Source organism: Mus pahari, chromosome 18, assembly GCF_900095145.1.
Source record: "Mus pahari chromosome 18, PAHARI_EIJ_v1.1, whole genome shotgun sequence".
NCBI classification, from domain to species: domain Eukaryota; kingdom Metazoa; phylum Chordata; class Mammalia; order Rodentia; family Muridae; genus Mus; species Mus pahari.
In genome coordinates this window covers 41,953,545-41,963,608 of record NC_034607.1, presented here as the reverse complement: position 1 = coordinate 41,963,608, position 10,064 = coordinate 41,953,545, and the positions used below count along the sequence as shown (strand labels likewise).

General features: G+C 39.4%; 1 long non-coding RNA gene across 1 annotated transcript; it reads right to left on the bottom strand.

Annotated features, from left to right (window-relative positions):
* Positions 1 to 2,695: 2,695 nt before the first annotated feature.
* Positions 2,696 to 5,187, bottom strand: LOC115062508. The gene is made up of 3 exons (XR_003842461.1): positions 4,916 to 5,187; positions 3,031 to 3,236; positions 2,696 to 2,757 (listed from the first exon to the last, which is right to left on the bottom strand). It is a non-coding gene; the product is annotated as an uncharacterized LOC115062508 (long non-coding RNA).
* Between the last annotated feature and the right edge of the window lie 4,877 nt (positions 5,188 to 10,064).

Genomic DNA, 10,064 nt, shown 5'->3' with positions numbered 1-10,064 from the left:
TAATGTACATCAATTTCATGCGCAATTTGCACTCTTATAGTGGAAACATTATCATTAAATGTTGATCTGTGAAGCAAAAAGAGAAAAAAGTTGTTTTTTTTTTTTTCAAAATTTAAACTCAAGCCCATGTTTACTGAGCCAGCAAGAGAAATCTGCAGAGAAATCTCATTGCTTCCCAGACGACAGTTCTCTGCCCAGCACAGCTCGTCAGTCTCACTGGCTGGTTGCTGCTTATGGAACAATTTTTAGACACAGAAAAGTGGCATTCCCTCAAGAGAATAGAGGTTTTGCTAGATCTCAGGGCTTGGCAAAGAAAGGTCTCAGAGCCACACCACCCCTGCCTGCTCTGATTCAGTTTATTAAGTAAAAATGGTCTCATAGTTTTAACTGCTGGAGACAAGAGAGAAGAAAAGTCTAGGACCACAATCAGACTCATCAGTTTGCATATTACTTAGGACCACTCTCCTGCTGACACGTCAAAGAGCAGCCACAAAAAAAAAGAAACCAAACAAACAAACAAACAAAAAATAAAGCATACAAGCTGTGTTTGCTAACTGGCTGTTAGAGAGAAAGTATGTTAATCCTGACTCTAGAATACCCAAGAAATTGACCTTTACCATGCAGATAGTCAGTAGCCTAGCCAGCAAAGACAAACCCTTTGGTTCATATTTGTTAGCATAGATAGATGATAGGTAAATGATAGATACATAGATAGATGGCAGATAGATGGATGGATAGATAGATAGATAGATAGATAGATTGATAGATAGATAGATAGATATAGATGATATATTGATAGATGATAGAGAAAAAGAGAGATAGATAGATGATAGATAACTTTAAAACAAAACCTTTGTTTATAACGCTTGAAGTTCTTAACAAAATTACATCTTTTGACTTTCTAAAACTTCTCCCACTGATCTCCAGGCTCAGTCACTTGGTTAACTACAGTGCCCCAACTCCCTGCTCTGCTCCTTTTCTTACAAGGAAGTCACCAACCCAATCGTGTGAAAGCAGTTCTTTTCTTTGTCTTTTATAGCAGCTCCAACTAGATTTCTTCAGATCACGGATCTGGCAATGATCTATTTCATTTGAAAAATAAAACCACAACATATAGAGTGCACACCCAATCCCAGCTGCTGGGATGTTGTATTCAGTTCTTCCCCTCCCATGCCTGACATAACATCACAAGTCACTTCAAGAAAATAAACTTATTCTCCTGCCCTGAAGATCATCTACATAATTAATAGTCACATTTCCCCTAGAGTTTCTAAGATGTTTCATCCATTGCCTCTTCCAACTCTTGACTGATGTGACTGGCATCCCTGACTATGGCTGTGTCACTCCAACCTCAGCTTATGTATTACATATTTTCCTCCTCCTCCTCCTCCTCCTCCTCCTCCTCCTCCACTTACTCCTCCTCCCCTTCCCTCTCTCTCTCCCCACCCCTTTCTGTGCACATGCCCTCACACATGCAATGAGGATGCATACACATGTGCGCATATATGTGCCTGAATATCATAGGTGCATGTATCTGTACCCATTTTAAACACATTCCTAAGTTCTGGGAATAAAAACATGAATATTTTGAGGGAACCTCCAATCCATTCTCTGTACTTAATCCTAGAATCCCTAGTCCATGCACAGTCTCTCTTGTTACTCCTCAGGCAAGAAAGATTCTAGTAATAACTTGAAAAGACTAGAATGTCAAGTCTATCAAGGTTGAAGAATCCCCTTGATGAGCATGGCACACTACTAAGCAGGTTCACTCTTTAAATTGCTCAACCTGCGAGCTGAATATATGAGAATCCCAAGTCACCTTCCTGTCTCCTTCCACCTGCTCATAGATCCAAGAAATAGAGGCTGTGTCTCAGGTCACCAGGAAATCCCCAGTTACCCTCAGGGTTAATCAGACACCATCAGACACGGTCTCTGAAATTAACTTCTTGTATCTCTTAAATCGGTTTTGTCCAGTGCTTCTCAACAGTTCCCAGAAGTCTGAATGCCTTCCATAAGCAGAGCGGACCCACGGGTATATAGGATATGGGTTATGTTATTTCATCTTTTCACTTCACATAGCAATCATAAAAGTATGTATTCTTACATTGTGTGCAAAGAACACTGGAGCATCTCTCCTGGTGACAGGAAATCTAACTAATAATGAAGTGTCAGGGTCACTTGCATCAAGCCTGTCAACATCATAAATGGACACGAGCTGTGTTGTGTATCTGTTTCCCCATTCTTCTTAGGGTTCCTTGGCCTAAAGTTCAATCAAATTTAGTGCCTTGTGAAAATTCCCCTCCTTATGGCATGAGAGAATTAATGCCCTTCCTAAAGTAAACAATTTACCCCTTTCTGCAGCTGGTTCAAACCAGTTATAGATCATCTGACTCAGAAGAAAAATAGAGCTGAGGGAACAGAAGGGTTGGAAGCCAACCGCCCAGAAATTTATGTCAGAATTTATGCTTATTCTTCTTTACTGTGAACAAATATCACACTTTAATACCACGGAGGCAAAGGGAAAAGCTTTGCTTGTAAGCCTGTAGACAAAGCAGAATGAAAAAGCAGCCTTCAGACAAGAGTCAAGCCCTGCCCTTCACCTTGGTGAAGAATGACAAGTCTCTGTGGTGTTTCGTTTACCTCTGCTGGAACCTGGGCTCTGTCAGACACTGAATGAGAAACTAACAGTGACTGAGTGGTTTTTTGCTTACCTGATCGTTCTGTGGTAATTACATCATTTTACTGCTCACAACCACCCTTGAAAGGAGAAAAAAAAAAAGCCTTCATTTTTTTAACTCAAGAAACCGACACTTGAAAAAACCTCATGTATTACTGAATTTCACCCAATTGATTTGAAATGGCACAAGGAAAACCAAATAAGCCCAACCCGGAAGCTTATCCAACCCAAGTTCCTTGCCCTGCTCCCTCTGGCATTTATAAACATATGCTTTTAACATAATGGCAGACTAAATCTTGCAATCAAGTTATTACAGCATTCTGGTAAGCCTGAAAATGACACGTTGTTCTTACTGAGGACAACCAGGATATGACATTGTCTCCTTCCATTATGCACATCCAGCAGGCTGACTGTCAAATGCCAACCACTGTGATCTACTTAGCAAGGTCGACTGCTTGATCGCTATGAATAATTGGATGCCATTAATAATGGTCAGCTCCAGGATACAGGAAATTGGTCAAGCATGGTAATTGTATTTTGAATTCCAGCAGATTATTTCCTAGGGAGGAGAAAGAGACTGTATGAGTTATAGTTTTTCTAAGTACAATAGAGATAATTGCTTCCCCGGAGGTGAAGGGGCCAAAGCAAGGGTTCCCATACCTAGAGAGAGACAACAGTGGCTGATGATGAGAACTTTCGGGATAGCATTTGAAATGTAAATAAAGAAAATAATAATAATAAAAAAAGAAGAGACCAGCATCATTGAGGTGAAAAAAAAGAAAAAAGAATAGTTCAATAACGGTGAGGAACTTTACAATCCTCTTAGCTATCAGTTTCAGGCTTTAACAGAGGAACCATGTATACCAGGAAAACATACTGAGCAGACGAGAACTACATTTAAATTTTTACCATAAGAGAGATAGCCGTGTAGGATATAGGAGCAGGAACATGGAATTCTGACATAGATACAAAGCTAAGTAATCAGCTCTTAGCATCAGCTTCCTGTGATCTGATGGAGCCACTAAGAAGTGGGTCATCCTGACTATTTTCCCCAAATATATTCATTGCTGATGTCAGTTCTGGGATGTGAAATGAAAAGAAGCAAAAACTGGAGGTCTGTATGTTAGAGATAAATCGCAGGACTCTCCTAAGAACATGGAAAAGATAGCTGCATGGCCTTGCACAAGGGAATGCTTTGTTGGGCAGAATGAAAGTATGTGTATTTGATTACCTAAAAATTAAAAATATATTTGTTACAAATGAGACCATCGTGTAGAAATGTTGGCAAACCACACAGCCTTGAAAAAGTTCAGTGTGGGTGTGATTCTTTCCAAGAAACTCCATTCACAATAATAAAATACTGTGTGTGTGTGTGTGTGTGTGTGTGTGTGTGTGTGTGTGTGTGTGTGTGTGTTTAAATAGAATAGTTCATTAACAGGGAGGAACTTTACAATCCTCTGGACACAATGTCTAGAATGTAACTAAATAAAAGACTCCAAATAATTAGCCAGCAATCAGAAATATCCAAATACTAGTAACAGATGGGTATAACCCTAAAATATGTGTATTTATATATGAAATTGGTCATCAATATAAAACAGCAACTCTCATTTAGAAGGGAATGAGAGAGATAGTTTGTTCTGGAGCCAAATTCAGTGAACCAGAACCAGGTTACCCCAAATTCCATGTTCCAAGGTGAAAATACGTTAATGAAGTTTTTATAATAAGTAAACAAAGGAATTCCTAAATAAAGGCTCTTGTAGCCAACCATTAGACTGAAGTCAGAGATGCCTATGGGATAATTAGGGGAAGGATTGAAAGAGCTAAAGGGGATGACAACCCCATGGGAAGACCAACAGTATCAACTAACCTGGACCCTTGAGAGCTCCCAGAGAGTAAGATACCAACCAAAGAGGCTGGTCCGAGGCCTCCACTCCAGCTGGACTGCCTGGTCTAGCCTCAATAGGAAAGGATGAACATAATTCTGTTGAGACTTGAGGCCCCAAGGAAGAGGGCAGCCTGGGGTCAGGGGGAAGAGAGGGAGCACCCTTGAAGAGGCAAAGGGGAGGGGAATAGGATGAAGAACTGGGGGTGGGGGGTGGACTGTGAGAGGGACAGTGTCTGGAATGTAACTAAATAAAATAATTAATTAAAAATATAATTTAAAAATTGTAAAGGCTCTTTTTAAATATATTGGAAACATCAGGTGGGTGAGTTACAGAACAACAGGGAACTCACAACAGGCATCAGATGCTAGCTGATAGCGTTCTTCGTCTTCTCATTGGTGGAAGTTAGTGGTCTGCTTGTATACTCCAAAAGATGTACTTCCTGGTCACAGACATGTTAGGTTACATAGAAAAGTAAATAATGAATGCCTATTAAGGGGGTAAAGCTCATCCAGTATAACTAGACTCTGACCCTGCAACATTCCAACATCTCAAAAATCTTTGATGGTTTTGTAGTTAATCACACAGCCTCGAAAAGGTTCGGTGTAAGTGCGATTCTTTCCAGGAAGCTCCATTCATAACAATAAAAAATTTCTCTCTCCAGATAAGTTGCCAGCAATCAGAACCATCCAAATACTGACAACAGATGAATGTATCACACACACACACACACACACACACACACACACACAAATGTGCATTTGCTCCTAGAATGAGATAGTACCCAGCAACAAGAAAGGAATAGAATGTTGACGTGAACTGCAAAAATGCTTGCTACTTGACAACATTGTGACAAATGAAAACATTCTGCCACAAAAAGGCCCGTAGTGTGTGGTTCTATTTCTGTGATGTCCAGAATGTGCAAATATATGGAGAAAGATGATCACGGCTTCTTAGTGTTGAGGCAGAAGTAGACGGAAGAAAGGAAAAGAAGACGTTCTGTATATAATGCCTCTTTTAAAGAAAATGAAGATGAAACGTGATTGGATTATGGTAATTGTTGCACACCTCCTTATGAATATGCTAATAATATTTAATTATATACCTTAAGTTAGGGAATTCTGTAGTGCGTGGATTATATTTCAAAATGATTAAGCTACTTAAATAAATCAAATGCAAGCCAAAGCAGTGCTAGATGTTATCTGCTTCCTACATGACAAATTATGTCTTCAGAATGCAGATCCAGAGGAGTGCTGAAGACCCAGAAGGACTTAGCAGCTAGGCAAGTTCCCTAAGATTTCTGCTTTTAAGACTTTCCTAGGTCCAAGGGTTTACAAATAGATGAACTCTCTGAAACCCAAACGTCTGGTATTGCTGTCATTTCCCCTTGGTTATTGACACTTTTTTTTTTTTTTTTTGCATGTTTACAGAAACACTGTCTCAGCTCACACACAGAAGCCTCGGTGACCTACGGGGAGTGATAATACGACCCTTGCAAATGCCTGCTTTCCTAGATTAAACACTAAAGAGCGACTGAAGGATCCCAAGATGTAAAAGGTCTAAGTGGACCACTGAAGAGTGTGTCATAGAAGCTTGCTTCAAGGCATGGGAAAAATCATACGCACATGGGTAATGGTCTGTCTGTAAAAGTGAAAACCTAGAAGCGTAATTCAACAGTCCTTAAATATGCCTCACATGCTAAGCAGTAGACAAAAACAAGTACAGAGCGTGAGCTCTTCACCTTTTCCTCTTACAATCAATAAATTTTCCTAGTAGGGAACACCTATTGTCTTTTATTAATAAAGTTGTACTTATTCTTCAAAAGTTCCATACACATATATATTTTAATCATACACATCTCCCACTACCTTTCTCTACCTCCCTATGGGACTCTCCAGCCCATATCCTTCCCAATTTCATGTCTTCTTTTATTATTATTAATAACCTTGTGTCTAATTAGTGTTGACCACATACACATGGGTAAGTACTATGCACTGGTGCATAGGCAACCTACTCCCACCCCTCAGCAGCTATCCACTCCCCATAGCTTCTTCACTAAGCGTGGAGGCCTTGGGAGCCCCTGTCCTATTCATTCCGTAAGTTTTATTGGCTTAGTCCTGTGCAACAATATGCATAAAGCTCTCAAGAAACTCAGGACAGCCAAAGGTCAAAGAAGATGCCTCACACACCACTGTCCTCCTCAACCTCATAATGGTGACAGTCACCTCCCCAAGGGAATTCATTAGGGACAAGGCTTGAGTCCGAGTAAGAAGGAATAACAGGGACCAAGGCCTGTGAATGTATGTGTATGTGATATAGATGTGAGGTATGGATGTGAGGTATATGTGCGTGATTTGCCTATGGCATGTGTAGTGTTTGTGTGTTGTATTTTTGTGTGGAGTGCTGTATGTGTGTGTGTGTGTGTGTGTGTGTGTGTGTGTGTGTGTGTGTGTGTACATTGTGTGTGCTTTGTGTCCATGGGCAGGTGCATGCATGTGCAGGAAGCAGGAGTGATAAGAGGGCTTAGTGAGCATTTGAACAGTTTCCCTGAACAAAGGAGCTACAATGAGTTTCCCTGTGATTAAAGAGTGTCTCAGATGAACAAGAGGAAGGTGCATTTTTGTTCTTTCTTATGCATTCCAGGCCTAACATGAAAAAAATCAGGATTTGTTTTGTCCTTTTGTTATTTCTTTTCTCTGTAATCAATGTGCAATCTCCACGTTCCCATTGCTCCCATTGTCTGATGCTTCTGGCTGATACATAAGCTTGTATCTCCACAGAAGCACTGGCAAGCCCTCCAGACTGAGTAAACTTGAAGCAACCTTCTTGCCATCTTTTCAACCACTACAAACATACCTGAGTGGGAGGAGGAGGAGGAGGAGACGTAGAAGAGGAGGTCAAGAGGGTACAGAAGCCCATGTTTTATTCATTTCTCCAGAAAGCAGTGGATATTAACTAATTACTAAATTCCGTGCATCCCTGCAGAATGAAGAAGGGTAATCCAGCTGTGCCCTACTTTAAGAAACACTGAGTCAAAAGTGAATTATGAAATGAAACAGGAGGCATATTTAGAGACAGGTTCAACAGAAGGTTGTATTTTTAAGAGAGTGTCCCCCTAGTGCATGTAAAACATGACTACATTTATAAAACTTGAATTGTTCTTTGACAGAATGCCGTTATTAGGAGCTCCAAGTCAGTAAAAGCAGGTGTGCTGGGGGCTTAATTGTTAAATCCATAATAAGATTCCTTTAAATAGCATAACACTTCTACACCCTGGCTCCAAGTGGTAAAATATGAATTGGTCTGCCAGCTATTGATTAAATGTAAATTAAGGGAAACATGGCAATTGTCAGAGCTAAATGTGCCTGTGTTTGTCTTGCTGATTCTGTGAGTAAGTGAGAAAATTGAATATCAGAAAAAAATAGGCAGTTAATTTTTATTCCATTCTATAATTAATTTCTCATGCTCTTATCTATAAAATCTCTATATAATGCTAAGACACAAATATAAATTATTCAAGCTAATGGAGAAGACAGAGAAGCATGGGATTGGATAATTCCAAAATTAGTTCATCTTCGCTTTTGATTACATTTTCTGTCTTAAATCCTTGCCTCCACTTTTGGAGTGATCCAAAAGAAGTCAGCGGAAATCTAACCTTCCTGCATATGAGTCAAAGCAGACGTTTAAGCAGGAATTTAAGTAGAATGTCTAGAGCCAGACAGGAGTAGGTCTCCTGCATGTGCTGTGATGTGAGGGCAGATCTCAGATACCCTCTGAAGTTGCTGATCAAAGCAAAATGAAATAAAAGCTCTTAGGGGGAAGAGTACCATGCTTTTTAATAAAACATATTGCATTTCCAAATAGAACCCCTCCCAAAGATATCTGCACTTTCGGAGTTTGTCTAGATTGCAACTGTTTGGTTGCTGTTCTTGTTCTTGTTCATGTCATCAACCATTGATTTTGTTTTGTTTTTTTTTAAAGCACGTAAGTTTCCTTTCTGCTTTGGGGGAACAATCCATATAGTGAGAGACAAGCTCTCTCTAGTTTAGCTGACTCCCAGCTACTGTGTAGCCCCTCGGAGGTCCTAGCCAAGGTAGATTAGAAACTTCTGTTGCTTCTCCCAAAACAAAATTAGAATACCAATTTACAGAAGACATGCATACTACAAAATGTGTCAAAATGGATCTGTAGAGATTTCAACAACCTAGACTGGTGGTATTACTGCTGAAAGTTTGACCAAGGAGAAAATGGTGTGACCAGTTTAAACTGAACATATGAATAATGTTCCAGTTAATTAATTCCAAGGCAGACAGCAACCTGAGCTTCATCGAGGATCCTAGTCTTGATGAAGGACTTTATCTTATTAATGTACATCCTTGCTCATAATCAAATCTGACAAGGCCAGGTAAAAGGAAATATAATTCTTGATAAAATAGGAGCATGGGACTAAATTACAGGAGGGAATAAAATTGTTTCTATCAATCTATTTAAAGATTCCATTAAATACTGCTGATTGGTTCTGAATCTTGAATGGAGCTACATGAGTTCCACATGAATTGAAATGAGTAAAAACAATGCTCTCAGACAATGAGCATTAAAGTGAGTTATGCTTGCAGAAAACAGATAAGGGGGCCTTTGGCAAAACCAAAACACTGGACTGAATATACATGTTGGGTATTCCAGGAGAGGGAGGCTATGGTTGAACGGAGATTCTAAAAAGCACAACTGTGCTATGAATAGGGACGGCCATGCATGTAATTTTTGTCAAGACAAATTGGCTGATTAGAGCTGTTAGATATTGTGATAATACAAAAAGGGGAGCTGGTGAGAAAATTCACTGAGCTCAAATGAATAATAAAACTGAAAATGAGCAGAGATTATAACATCACTTCAAAAACTGGAGCTAAGAATAGTGCCTTTGTGTCTGTCGTACTTTTATCTTAACAGCATTTCACAAAAATCACTGAATCATAACTTTTATAGTTTAAAATGGTCAAAAAAGATGATCCAGTCCAAAGACACATTCAAGACTTCTGTGTCATGAAAAACACTTTGTTCACAGTCAACGTGTGTGAATATTCCAGAAATGTCATTTAAACATTCCAGGTTTATAGGGAGTGACAGTGTAGCTGTCACATATTGTAGGACAGTGCAACGTTACTTTGTGACTGTAGGGACTCTGGACCAAACAAACCTTTTGAGATTACCAGTCATATAAATGTATAAATTTATACAATTACTACAGGAAAACCACATACTAACCATAATAAATGACTCTATCACTGCTATACATATTTATTATGCTTTTGTTAAAGGGTAGGACTTCTGGCTATAAAAAAATGTTTAATGTAAAATATATTGAATATGTTGTATTTTGCCATCCATAGTCTCTAATATAGCCTGTATTTACTTCATGGGTGTGTGGGTCTGTGTGGGTCTGTGTGTGTGTGTGTGTGTGTGTGTGTGTGTGAGAGAGAGAGAGAGAGAGAGAGAGAGAGAGA